We start from the raw sequence: 12,034 nt of genomic DNA, 5'->3' as shown, positions 1-12,034 counted from the left end.
CCTCAAGTGGCATGTGAAATTCTGTATTTTAATTGCCTGTTACATTTTTTTTCTCCCCTACTAGGCAAAAAGCCTTGGAGGACTACGGCTATGCCGTTGTCTTTATTGCAGCACAGCGCCTGGCACGTGGTTTACTTCTTGAGGAAATAAATTAGTGAAGGAATGAGTTATGTAAAAATGAAATATGATAACAGATGGAGGGATTAATTCTACCTAAGGAAAAGGCTTCATAGAAGAAATGACCTTTAAGAAGAAACCTGGAAAATTAGTAAGGACAAAGGTTGTTCCTGGTGGAGGGAACAGTGTAAACAAACACCTGGAGGCTAGAGAGGGCACAGCATGGCAGGGAATTTGAGTAGTCAAAGTGCTGGAGCATTAGTGGCAGAAATGAAGCAGAAAATAGAGATTGGGATCTCTATATAAAGCCTGGAATGCCATGCTGAGGAGTGTATACTTTAATCTGCAAGCAAGGCATGTGTATTACAGATTGAAACATTAGGATGATCGTGGTAGTTATTAGAGCTATTCACTGAATATTGCTAGTTCTTCACACTTCTAAGCCTGTATTAGGATTACATACTTCTCTGTATACCTTTGAGGTGGGTCAAGGTCACATGACTGACTTGGACCAATGCTAATGAGAAATGAGTGCAAGTGACATGTGCCATGTCTGGGTAGAAACTTTAAGAGACATTGTTCGATTTGTCATTTTTCGTCTTTCTGCCTTAGCTTTTATGGAAGCATGAGACTTGGTCCTTGAATGAGAAAAACATAGAGAAGACTCAGCTATTCTTTCAGGGATATGAATAAGAAGACACAAGCCTTCTTTGCTTTATGACACTGAGAAGATTGGGTGTGGTGGCTCGTGCTTGTAATCCCAGCACTTTGGGAGGCCAAGGCAAGAGGATTGCCTGAACCCAGAAGTTTGAGACCAGCATGGCAACAAAGCAAGACTCTGTCTCTATCAAAAATTTTAAAAATGAGCCGAGTGTGGCAGGCTGAGGTGGGAGGATTGCTTGAGCCCAGGAGTTTGAGGTTACAGTGAGCTATGAGCCACTGCACTCCAGCCTGGGTGACAGAACAAGACCCTGTCTCAAAAAAAAAAAAAAGACATGGAAATACAGTGGTTATTTGTTGCAGCAGAACCTTGCCTGTTCCGACTAATGTGCATGTTTTAAAATCTGTCACTAATTAGACTTGAGACCAGGAGAAAAATTAGGAGACTATTTAAATTGGTCAGGCATTATTAGTAGGAAAAGTGAAGAATGGACAGTGAGTGTGAGGACACAGACTGCATTGATTTTACTCATTTCTGTGTTTCTGGTGCCTGGTACAGTTCCTGGAATAAAAGAGAAGTAGAGGGAGAATCCCTGTGCTCACGCTTTCATAAGGACTTGTAGTAGATTGTTTAGTGTCCCCGAAAAGATAAAAATATGTCCAAGTTTTAACTTCTGATACCTATAAATGTGATTTTATTTGGAAATAAGGTCTTTGTAGATATAATTACTTAAATATCATGAAGTGATAGCATCCTACACTTAGGATAGATTCTAAATCCAAAGACTAGTGTTCTTCTAACGGCAAGGAGAAGGAGATTTGACATAGAGCGTACAGGGAGACACAGGGGCCAGGGACATGTTAAGATAGAGTCAGAGAATAGAGTTATACAACTGTAAGCCAAAGGGCACCAACGATTGCCAGCAGCCATCAGAAACCAGGAGAGGGGTAAGGAATGGATTCGCCCTTAGAGCCTCCCGAAGGAACCAACCCCCTAAACATCTTGATTTTAAAGTTCTGGCCCCTAAGAATATGACAGAATAAATTTCTATTGTTTAAGTCATCAAGCCACCAAGTTGGTAGTTTTTTTTTTTTTTTTTTTTTTTTTTTAGAGTTGGAGCCTCCCTATGTTGCCCAGGCTGATCTCAAACTTCTGGGCTTAAGGGATACTCTTACGTTGGCCTCCCAAAGTGCTGAGATTACATGTGTGAGCCACTGGCCCTGGCCTAGTTGTAATTTTTTATAGCAGCCTCAGAAAATGAATATAGGACTTCCACTCCACTTATCAGGTGAGATAGCATTACGGTAACATTTCCAATTACATTCTCTCTCTTCATTTTATACTCCACCTTTTTCACAAAATAAGAATTATTTATCTGATTTGTGATATTGTGGAATTCGCTCATAGCAGCTAATATTCTTCTGGGCTGTGTTTTAGGCTAATCTATAGGGTGGATATGTTCTTCTACTGATCTCCTCCACGAAGTAAGCAAGCCTGATTGCTAATTATGTAAGCAAACCTGATTGATGATCCCGAGCCTGTTTTCTAGAAGCTCTCTAGGCTCAAGGGTTGCAAGACAGCACATAATTCCCCATGTAGCTGACTGGACATATTTGCTTTGGAGACTCTCTTTTTAGATGGATTGCAAATTTGGGCTTTTGCTTGTGTGTGTGTATGTGTGTGTGCCCGTGTGCATGTGCATGTGTGTATTTGTGTGTATGGAGCCTCATTTGGGTTGCACATACTCTAATTTCTATCTGAAGAATGGATCTATCTCTGAGAATCAAACTTAGAAGGAGGAGAGGGTTATCACTGGCACTTTACAGAGCCATCCCCAAGAGAAGGTATTCACTAAACATTTGTAAAAATGAATAAAAATCAAAAGGATTTGATTCAATAGATCTCACAGAATTTGACTTAACAAGACTGGGTGGTACTTAACCGTTGGAGTTGAAGAAGAAAGAGTGTAAGATGATGCTGAAGTTTCTCACTTGGTGTATGAAGATAATCGTGTTCTTAACTGGGTATTTGTGTATAAGAACAGTCAGAATATAGAGGAGTTTATTTTAGTTTGGGATATAGTTGACAGAGATCTTTGTAAGTCACCTAGATGAGGATTTCCAGGAGATGGTTTGAAATGCTGTTTGGAGCTGAGGCTGGAATTGGAAATATGGATTTGGAATGAGATAATACGGAAATGTATATGCAATGGAGCACTTTACTTTTGAGGGCTGAATAGAGGCAAAGATTCCGGAAAGGGTAACCAAAGAAGTTTTCATAAACTTTGGAAGAAAACCAAGAAAAAATGGCATTTCAGAAGTCAGAAAGGAGAAAATTTCAGGAAGGAGGAAGTTTTAAATAGTATCAAGTGTTGCTGAGACATTCAGCAGAATTAAAACAAAAAACAGGTAGAATTCCATTATATATATATTTTTTACCCTGAGATTTATTTACAGAAAAGGCAGTTTGAATAAAGTGGCAAAAAGCAAACTAAAAATGATCTTTTCTAGTTGCTACCAAGTTGCTAGAAAGTCAGGGTGGAAGCAAAGTTTTTTGAAAACAGGGGACCTTTAGTGTGAATGTAATGAGTGTTGGAGAAAGCTGGTCATATGAGCTCTGTGAAATCACGGAGTGTGGTTAGGCCCAGAAGAGGGGATTTGTGAGCTGGGGAGGAGGCATATGATAAAAGAAACAGGCGTTTATTGAGCATCTACTATGAACCAGAAGGTTTTACTTTTTGAAACTGGGTAACGAGGTACATGCAGAAGTCATCAACCAAGATAGAAAATCATGGGGGAAAAAACCGGTCTTTAAGTTATTGGTAAGAACATGGTGAAAGGGCTAATTAGGGGGGCCTGGGCTGAGTGGCCATGGATGTGAAGTTAGCTGGGAAGAGCAGTCAGTGGTCTTGCTGACTGAGGGGTTGAGGGGCTGGAGGTCACAAAGAGGATGACTTTCCATAGATGAGTCATGAGTACAACACCACATATTATTTCAATCTCTTATCAAGGTCTACTTCATATTCAGTTAGTTATGATGCTGAAGATACAGCCCATCAACCCTAAGATTCCATCAATTGCAAATCTTACCATTATTTTATGTATTAGTAAGAAAGAGAAGAAGAAATAAAACAACTTTATATGAATTGATCACAGCAACCTCTTACTGCTTTGAAATGTCTCTCAGCTCTTCCAGGGGGTGTGGCAATTTGTCCTGCCCCCAGTTGCCTTCCTTGCCTTGTGATAGGCAATCATTTTGCACACACCTCAGTAACAAACTCTAACATCATATTCTTGTGAACATCTTTTTTAGCTCCTGTAAAGCACTTGTTATTCCTTTATAAGAAAATATGGAAGCATAGTCATTCTTCTCCTACAGTGAATATTTTCTGCTCAGTTTTTATGTCTTTGTATATACACAATAGACTGTTTATTTTACTTATGTCAAATTTATACCCCTCTGCTCTGTTTTCTGTGTCTTTTTACTTTCTTGAAATCTTTTATCTAAATGTCAAATCATAGTTAAATTCAATGCTGTGGTACTGATATATTAGTGTATTTTCTGTTGCTTATAACAGAATATCTGAAACTGGGTAGTTTATAAAGAAAAGGAATTTATTTCTTAAGGTTATGGAGGCTGGGAAGGCCAAGATTGAGGGGCCGTATCTGGTGAGGGCCTTCTTGCTGGTGAGGACTCTGAAGAGTCGTGTGGCGGTGCAGGGCATCACATGGTGAGGGGACTGAGTGTGCTAACATGCTGGCTCATGGTCCAATCACCTCTTAAAGGCCCCACCTCTCAATATGCCACATTAAGTTTCAACATGAGTTTTGCAGGCAACATTCAAACCATAGCAACCAGGTTGTACATCATTCAATAGAGATGACGACATTCCTATGAACAGGTGTGACCAATGCTGTACATACCTCAGCAATGACAACTAGATCATGACGGTGCCTCGATGACAGGAATTGTAAAATGCAACTCCCTGGAATGTAGAATTGCATTCCAATTTCAGAGATGTTAAATATGAAAATAAAAATGTGTCTTAGTATTGCTGAAATATAAAAATTAAATTTTATAGAAATACGGTAATTGAAATTCACAGTTAAACTTCAACCTTAATTATGACTACTCTTTGCTACCTAGCTTATTTTTAGCATTCCTAACAGATACTGTGTGAAAACTGATTTGAGTCTTAACTTTTCTTATATTCTTTGTTATCCCCTGAAGGAAGTGTGAAATGCCCAAGAAGCCAGTGCTGTGGGAAGGGGAAAAATGAAGTCTTGTGTATTTTGCCCCCAATAACTCAAACTGGTGTATGCGTCTCCATCAGACAACGGTATGTATTTTTCCTTCATAGGTGAAACTGGGTCTACTTTAATTTCTATGAATTCTTTTTCTTAATCTTAGGGAAGGGAAAAGATGCCATACCATTTTCTGAAACTCTAAAGATAAAAATCATTCATAGAATTGTAGTGCCGGAGGATCTCAGAAAACATCTAGTTCTAGAGTGTCATGTTTACAGATTGAACGACTAGTTAATGCAAGTCACATGTGACAAGCCATGGTCAAGTGTGTTATTCTTTGATGTGGAGGGAAAAAACAAACACAGGATAAGCCATCAAACTAGAGTTTTTAGTAGGTAAAAAAAATTGTGCTTAGTAGACACGGCTGTTAAAGCCAGTCAGGTGTTCTTTACTGGATATTACACATTCCCAAGAACAAATCCTCTCCACGTTTCTATATTCTGCCTTCCATCAGTCACACCTAGCTCTTGTCATTTAATTTTGCTTTGCCTTGTTTTTGTCCCTTATTGGGTCAAGGTTAGTTTGTTCTGCAGAAATAACAAATGCCTGGATTTCCCAGTCTTCAGAGCTCTGGGGTGAGTTAAATCCACAGATGTTTATGAGTGGTGACAATCCCTGTTGGCAGATGTTGTAGCAATACTTTGAGAACTGGCTATACTGAATGATGCCAGCTGAAGAGGAATCCTAGGAATTTGCTTTCATTTAGATCAGACATTTGATCCAATTGAAGAATGGCTCCCACTTTTTTTTTAGCTCTTATAAGCCTTTATGAGGCCCAATTTTGCTTGTGGAATCTGAGAACATTTTTTGCTTTCATCCGATCTGGCTGGGAATAGGGGAGTGGAAGACAATTGTTCAAAAGGAAGCTCTTTGTACATACTGACTCTTAGATCTGTTTCATAAGAAAATTTCCATAGGAATTCTAGGAAGAGAAACAAATGGTTTAGGCAGAGAGCATTTGGGCTATTAAACATTCTGGTGGCTGGTTCTGTGGCCAGCAGGGCAGCCAAGCCTAAGGAATTTCAAGGGACACAGCACTTTTTTAAATTGGAGCCCTATGTCTGGCTGCAATGCTAATTGTTTTACATCAGCAATTTAGTATATTGTGCTATAGGAGTGCAGGGGGGTGGGTAAGGAGGGCTTCAATGGCTTCTTTTGTTAGAAACAGGCTAATTTCTAGTACTTATTCAAAAAGGTTACAATTAGAAAGGATGGTGCAACAGAGCTTGAGAAAGTAAACATGGGGGCACCCATCTCCTTTTCATTATAAATCGCTCCCCTTTCCCTGCTTCTGTAGTTGTCAGATGCTAAATACTTGTCATCTTGGGATTCTCTTTTGCTGGGCAAGAACATAGGCTAACCTATCGGTGGGTTGCAGATATCAGAATGCTGTAGTCTAAACAGCTAGCATGGGAAACAGGCATGGGAGTGGAGGGTGGTAGGGATTTGAACAAAGCCCAAACTTGCCTTGGGTTAACTTGATTTACAGGAATCAACAGGACCTGGAAAAACTCCAAGCCATGAAGCCTTTGTTTGGGAAGTTTTGCAGGATAAAGGCTAGCCAGATCTAAATAAAGCTTTTCCATCAGGGTTTCAAAACAAAACATTGAAAAAAACAGAGGGTGCCTTTATCTTTCCTTGCTACTGGCCAGGTTTTAAGTTCAGCAGAGGACTAGAGAACTGGATGTGGGAAAAAGATGTAATCGGTTTCTTTGAACAACTCAAGAACGGATCCCATCCTGGAACACATAAACACTGCAGGGTTGGATTACCTAAAGCAAATTAGTTGTTTTTTTCATGATGTTTTTATTGTGGTTTTAATATTTGTAGGACTCACACCATAAGTTTGGGCAATGTCAAGCTGACACACAAAGCATCAGTAACTTAGAAAAGCTATAGTGGTGGTGTGCCTATGCATCCTGTATTCCTTGATGCCACCTCTGGCATGGCCACCAAAGGAAGTCTGAGTCTCAGTTCCCTCCTCTGTGGAATGGTGATGCAAAAATAATAGTTTTACAAAAAGCCAAGCAAAAAAACCATAAGTAAATGTCAACTGTAAAGGTTTAGGACTTTGTACAGTGTCTGTGCCTTAAACACCTTGGTCTCTCCCCGACACACTGATTTCATCTGCAGTAGCCCCCCTCTATCTGTTGTTTTGTTTCCTGTGGTTTCGGTTACCAATGGTCACCCTTGGTCTGACAATATTATATGGAAAATTCCAGAAGTAAAAAATTTATAAGTTTTAAATTGCGTGCCATTGTGAGTAGTGTGAAGAAATCTCATGCTGTCCCTCTGGGATGGGACTTATCCTTTTGTGCAATGTATTCATGCTATATACACTACCTACTATGCTACCCACCTGCTAGTCACAATCGCCATCTTGGTTATTAGATGGAAAAAACAGCATATACAGGGTCCAGTCCTCTCCGTGGTTTCAGGCACCCACTGGGGGCCCTGGGATATATAACCCACATATAAGAGGTGACTACTGTATTCATGTATCCAACAATATTTACAGAACCAAAAAACACACAGTAGCTACTCGGTATTTGTTGAATAAAAATGTTTTACAACAAAGCATCATTATTATTCTTTGTAGCAGGGGATGGCAAACTACAACCCACATTCCTCTTTTTGTAAACAAAATTTTATTGGAATACAGCCACACCCAGGATTAACTATGGCTGCTTTTGCGCTGCAACAGCAGAGATGAGTAGCTGTGAAAGAGACTTTATGGGTTGCAAAGTCTAAAATACTTAGCATCTGGCCTGGGTGGAGAAAAATCTGCAAAATCCCTGTACTATAGCACTAACCTAAAAACATTAGGCACCCTTCCCAAACTCCTCTAGTTTCCCGTAAACAATGTATCCATGAATATTTCTAGAATAATATTGTCCAAGTATGCTCCAGGGCATGCTTGTTTCACAACCTGCCCCTTCCTGGTTTAGAAAGTTTAGAAAATAGACACATCATGAATATTGTGAAGTCTCACAGTTAAAAGAAGAATGTGTGTAATTTTGATTCAGCGTTTTCAAACTCATGGGACCCTATTAATCCTTTTTTGTTTTTCAGAAATTAATGTTTTGTAGAAGGAAGTTGCCACATAAACACCTTAGGAAATATTGGTAAACAGAATGTATTTTGTGGGCTAACTCCAGAAAATTGGAAATGACTACCTAGTGTGTTGTATTGAGAAGGATCATGAGGTACTGCCACAGTATGGTGGGATAGAATACAGCAAACAATTACCTAGATCAACCATGGCATGTGTGCTGAGAGTTTGCAACCACTTGTTTAGACCTTACTGAAAGTACTTTAAAATGAGAGTCCACGTGGTCTCTACATTGCTGCATATGAAGTGTGATTTCAAAGTTGCTTTTCTGGTGAGGCTTATAACCTAGTTATGAAGAAATTTCACAAACAATTACAGTGAGGGTAATTGTCTTATCTTCCAGGAGAACTTAGAAGATGACATTAAATGGATTATATATGTGAACATGATTATTATACATCATTCTGCTTCTGCTATTCCTGTTATGCATATGTTATACCTTTTGAAGTTGTTCCTTAGTTCTTGGATATTCTTTCCAGTTTTTTCAGTGTTTTCTTTCTTTCCTCTTCAGATTTGGAAGTTTCTACTATGGTATTCTCAAGCTCAGAGATTCTTTCCTTAGCCATGTCTAGTCTACTACTGAGACCATGAAAGGCATTCTTCATTTCTGTTACAGTAATCTTGATCTCTAGCACTTCTTTTTGATTCTCAGAGTAACGATCTCTCTGCTTACTTTACCCATATGTCTTTGCATGTTTTCTACTTTTTAAATTAAAGTCGTTAACGTAGTCATAGTTGTTTCAGATTCATGATCTGAGCTGGGCACAGTGGCTCATGCCTGTAATCCTAGCATTCTAGGAGGCTGAGGCGGGGAGATTGCTTGAGGCCCAGAGTTCAAGACCAGTCTGGGCAGCATAGTGAGACCCCGTCTCTACAAAAAATAAAAAAAATAGCTGGCCATGTGGCATGTACTTCTAGTGCCAGCTGCTTGGGAAGCTCAGGTGGGAGGATTGCTTGAGGCCAGGAGATTGAGGCTGCAGTGAGCTGTGATTGTGTCACTGCACTCCAGCCTGGGAGACAGAATGAGACCTTGTCTAAAACAAACAAACAAACAAAAAAACCTCCATCTAATAATTCCAACATCTCTGCCATATCTGAGTCTGGTTCTGAGGTTTGCTCAGTGTCTTCAAATTGTGTCTTTTGCCTTTTAGTATGCCTTATAATCTCTTCTTAAAAGCTAGACATGACATACTGGGTGAAAGTAATTCCAGTAAATAGACCTTTAGCAATGTGGCATAAGGTGTGGGGAGAGAGGAAGTCTGTGCCCCGGGCTGGGCTGTGAACCTCATAAGTGCTTCTCAGTGCTCTCTTTCCCCTTGGGTGGGACAGGATGGCTAACGGGGCTGGAGCTGGGTTTTTCCCTTACTCCCTGTTGGTTAGGCTCTAAAATAACCCATTAAGGTAGGCACTGGTAAAAGAGTTACTCTTGAGAGCAGACCTTGTTAAGATGCACAGAATGCTCTGGCATATTTTAAAATGGCTCCCTTCCCCCTCCCCCTGCAGGAAGTCTCAGTGGATTTCTCTCCAGCCTTCATTGTGAGAACCTGGTAGAGATCGTGGAGAACTCACAAAAGCATGAGGTTGCCCCTGTGAATGGCCCCTCTGGAGTTTTTAACCCTCAGACCTGTCCACACCAAGGCTTCAGCCACTCTTCAGTTACAGCTTAGGTTTTCCTAGCCTTTCCTGTGGAGGTTTCTGCTCATGGAGTTCTGCTCTGGTAAGTTATTATTCTTTGTAACCACCTGTCTGTCTCCAGCTTTGAGGGCAGCAGTTTGATGTGACCTCACTTCTCTGACAGATCTAAGAAAAGTTACTGATTTTCATTTTGTTCGGCTTTTTACTTGTTGCTAGGACAGAGTGATGACTTCCAAGCTTCTTACATGTCAGACCAGAAACTGGAAGTCTGCATCATTCTGTTTACCTTCCTGGGCCCTAAAAACATAACAAAGCAGATTTCTTGTCAGAATCTGTGTGTCAATGATATGGTTTGGATCTGTGTCCCTGTTCAAATCTCATGTTGAAATGTAATCCCCTGTGTTGGAGGTGGGGCTTGGTGGGACGTGATTGGATCGCGGGGGTTGTTTCTCATGGTCTGACACCATCTCCCTTGGTGCTGTCATTCCCATAGTGAGTCCTCATGAGATCTGGTTGTTTAAAAGTGTGTGGCAGGTGCCCCTTCTCTCTCTTGCTTCTTTTCTAGCCATGTGAAGTGCTGTTCTCATTTTACCTTCTGCTATGATTGTAAGTTTCCTGAGGCCTCCCAAGAAGCTGAACAGATGCCACTACACTTTCTGTACAGCCTGTGGAACTGTGAGCCAATTACACCTCTTGTCCTTATTAATTACCCAGTCTCGGGTATTTATTTATAGCAGTGCAAGAACTGACTAATACAGTTCAGTAGGCATTATAAATTTATTATTTGAAATGCCATCTTTAGTATAAAAATAGAAAATAGAAGCATTTGGTATACCAATAATAAATAATATTTCCATGTATCAGAAACACAACAAACCCACAAAGTTATAATTGGGGGTTGGTTCTGGGCCTTGCTGGGCTTTATGTCTGAAAGGGAGCAGGAGTTTCTTAAAACTAGGAGACTGAATGAAGCTCCCCTGGTTAAGAAACAAGTCTGGAAAACTCCTTAGGGCTATCACTTCTGTGAAGTTTTGTAACCAGGAAAGAAAGAAACTGTATAAGCACACAACCAAAATCTTAAGCAAGCCCCACACCTTGGCAGATCATCAATACCTGCAATACCACACAGCATATGGGGGAGAGAGGTAGTTGCGAGCCACCACTAGAAGTAGAAGTTGAGGGCTCTGAAGGGCCAGGTAGAAACAACCCCAAACCTGGAGACTGGCTGGAAAGGATGAAAGAGAAAAAAATTTCACCTAAGATGAGCTGAAGTACACAGTCCAAAACATGAGGAAGTCTAGTCTAAGAGAGAAAGCCAACATTTGTGACAAATTTACTTTACGTATAATTAAAATAATAGAATAAGGCCGGGTGCGGTGGCTCACGCCTGTAATCCCAGCACTTTGGGAGGCTGAGGTGGGTGGATCACATATGGCCAGGAGTTCAAGACTAGCCTGGCCAACATGGCGAAGCCCATCTCTAATTAAAAAATATTAAAATTAGCTGGGCGTTGTGGCAGGCACCTGTAATCCTAGCTACTCTGGAGGCTGAGGCAGGAAAATTGCTTGAACCCAGGAAGCAGAGGTTGCAGTGAGCCAAGATCGCACCACTGCACTCCAGCCTGGGCGACAGAGTGAGACTCCATCTCAAAAAGTAAATAAATAAATAAATAAAAAGAAAATAATAAAATAATAGAATAAGATAAAGAAGGCTTTAAACACACGAGTTTAGGATCATCAGAGTGGTAAATAAAAGGAAAAGGACCGGGTGTAGTCACTCACACCTGTAATCCCAGTATTTTGGGAGGCAGAGGAAGGAGGGTTGCTTGAGCCTGGGAATTCAAGACCAACTTGCGCATTAGAGTGAGAGCCCCATCTCCACTGGAAAAAAAAAAAAGGAAAAGAATTAACCAAACAAAAAAAGGCAGAAAGGACATAAGAACATATGAAATAGAACCACCTGGATAACATGTATGTTAAATCTGGAAAGTTAAAAAAAAAAACACACACACAATAGATTGGATCAACTCTAGGCTGACACAGCTGAAGAAAAAAGTGCTCTGAACAATTGTATTAGAAATTCAGGCTAGACACAGTGGCTTATGCCTGTATTCCCAACACTTTGGGAGATTAAGTCAGGAGGATCACTTGAGCTGAGAAGTTCAGGACCAGTCTGGGCAACATAGTGAGACCCTCATCTCTA

At 40.4% G+C, this 12,034-nt stretch overlaps 1 long non-coding RNA gene across 1 annotated transcript; it reads left to right on the top strand.

The window, feature by feature from the left end:
- The first annotated feature begins 1,903 nt into the window (after positions 1–1,903).
- Positions 1,904–11,762, top strand: LOC129524624 (uncharacterized). The gene is made up of 2 exons (XR_008668486.2): positions 1,904–5,117; positions 9,701–11,762. It is a non-coding gene; the product is annotated as an uncharacterized lncRNA (long non-coding RNA).
- The last annotated feature ends 272 nt before the right edge of the window (positions 11,763–12,034 follow it).

The sequence above is a fragment of the Gorilla gorilla genome, chromosome 13, assembly GCF_029281585.2.
Source record: "Gorilla gorilla gorilla isolate KB3781 chromosome 13, NHGRI_mGorGor1-v2.1_pri, whole genome shotgun sequence".
NCBI lineage: Eukaryota > Metazoa > Chordata > Mammalia > Primates > Hominidae > Gorilla > Gorilla gorilla.
Note: the sequence above shows the minus strand (reverse complement) of the source record. Positions and strands in the feature narration are given on the sequence as shown.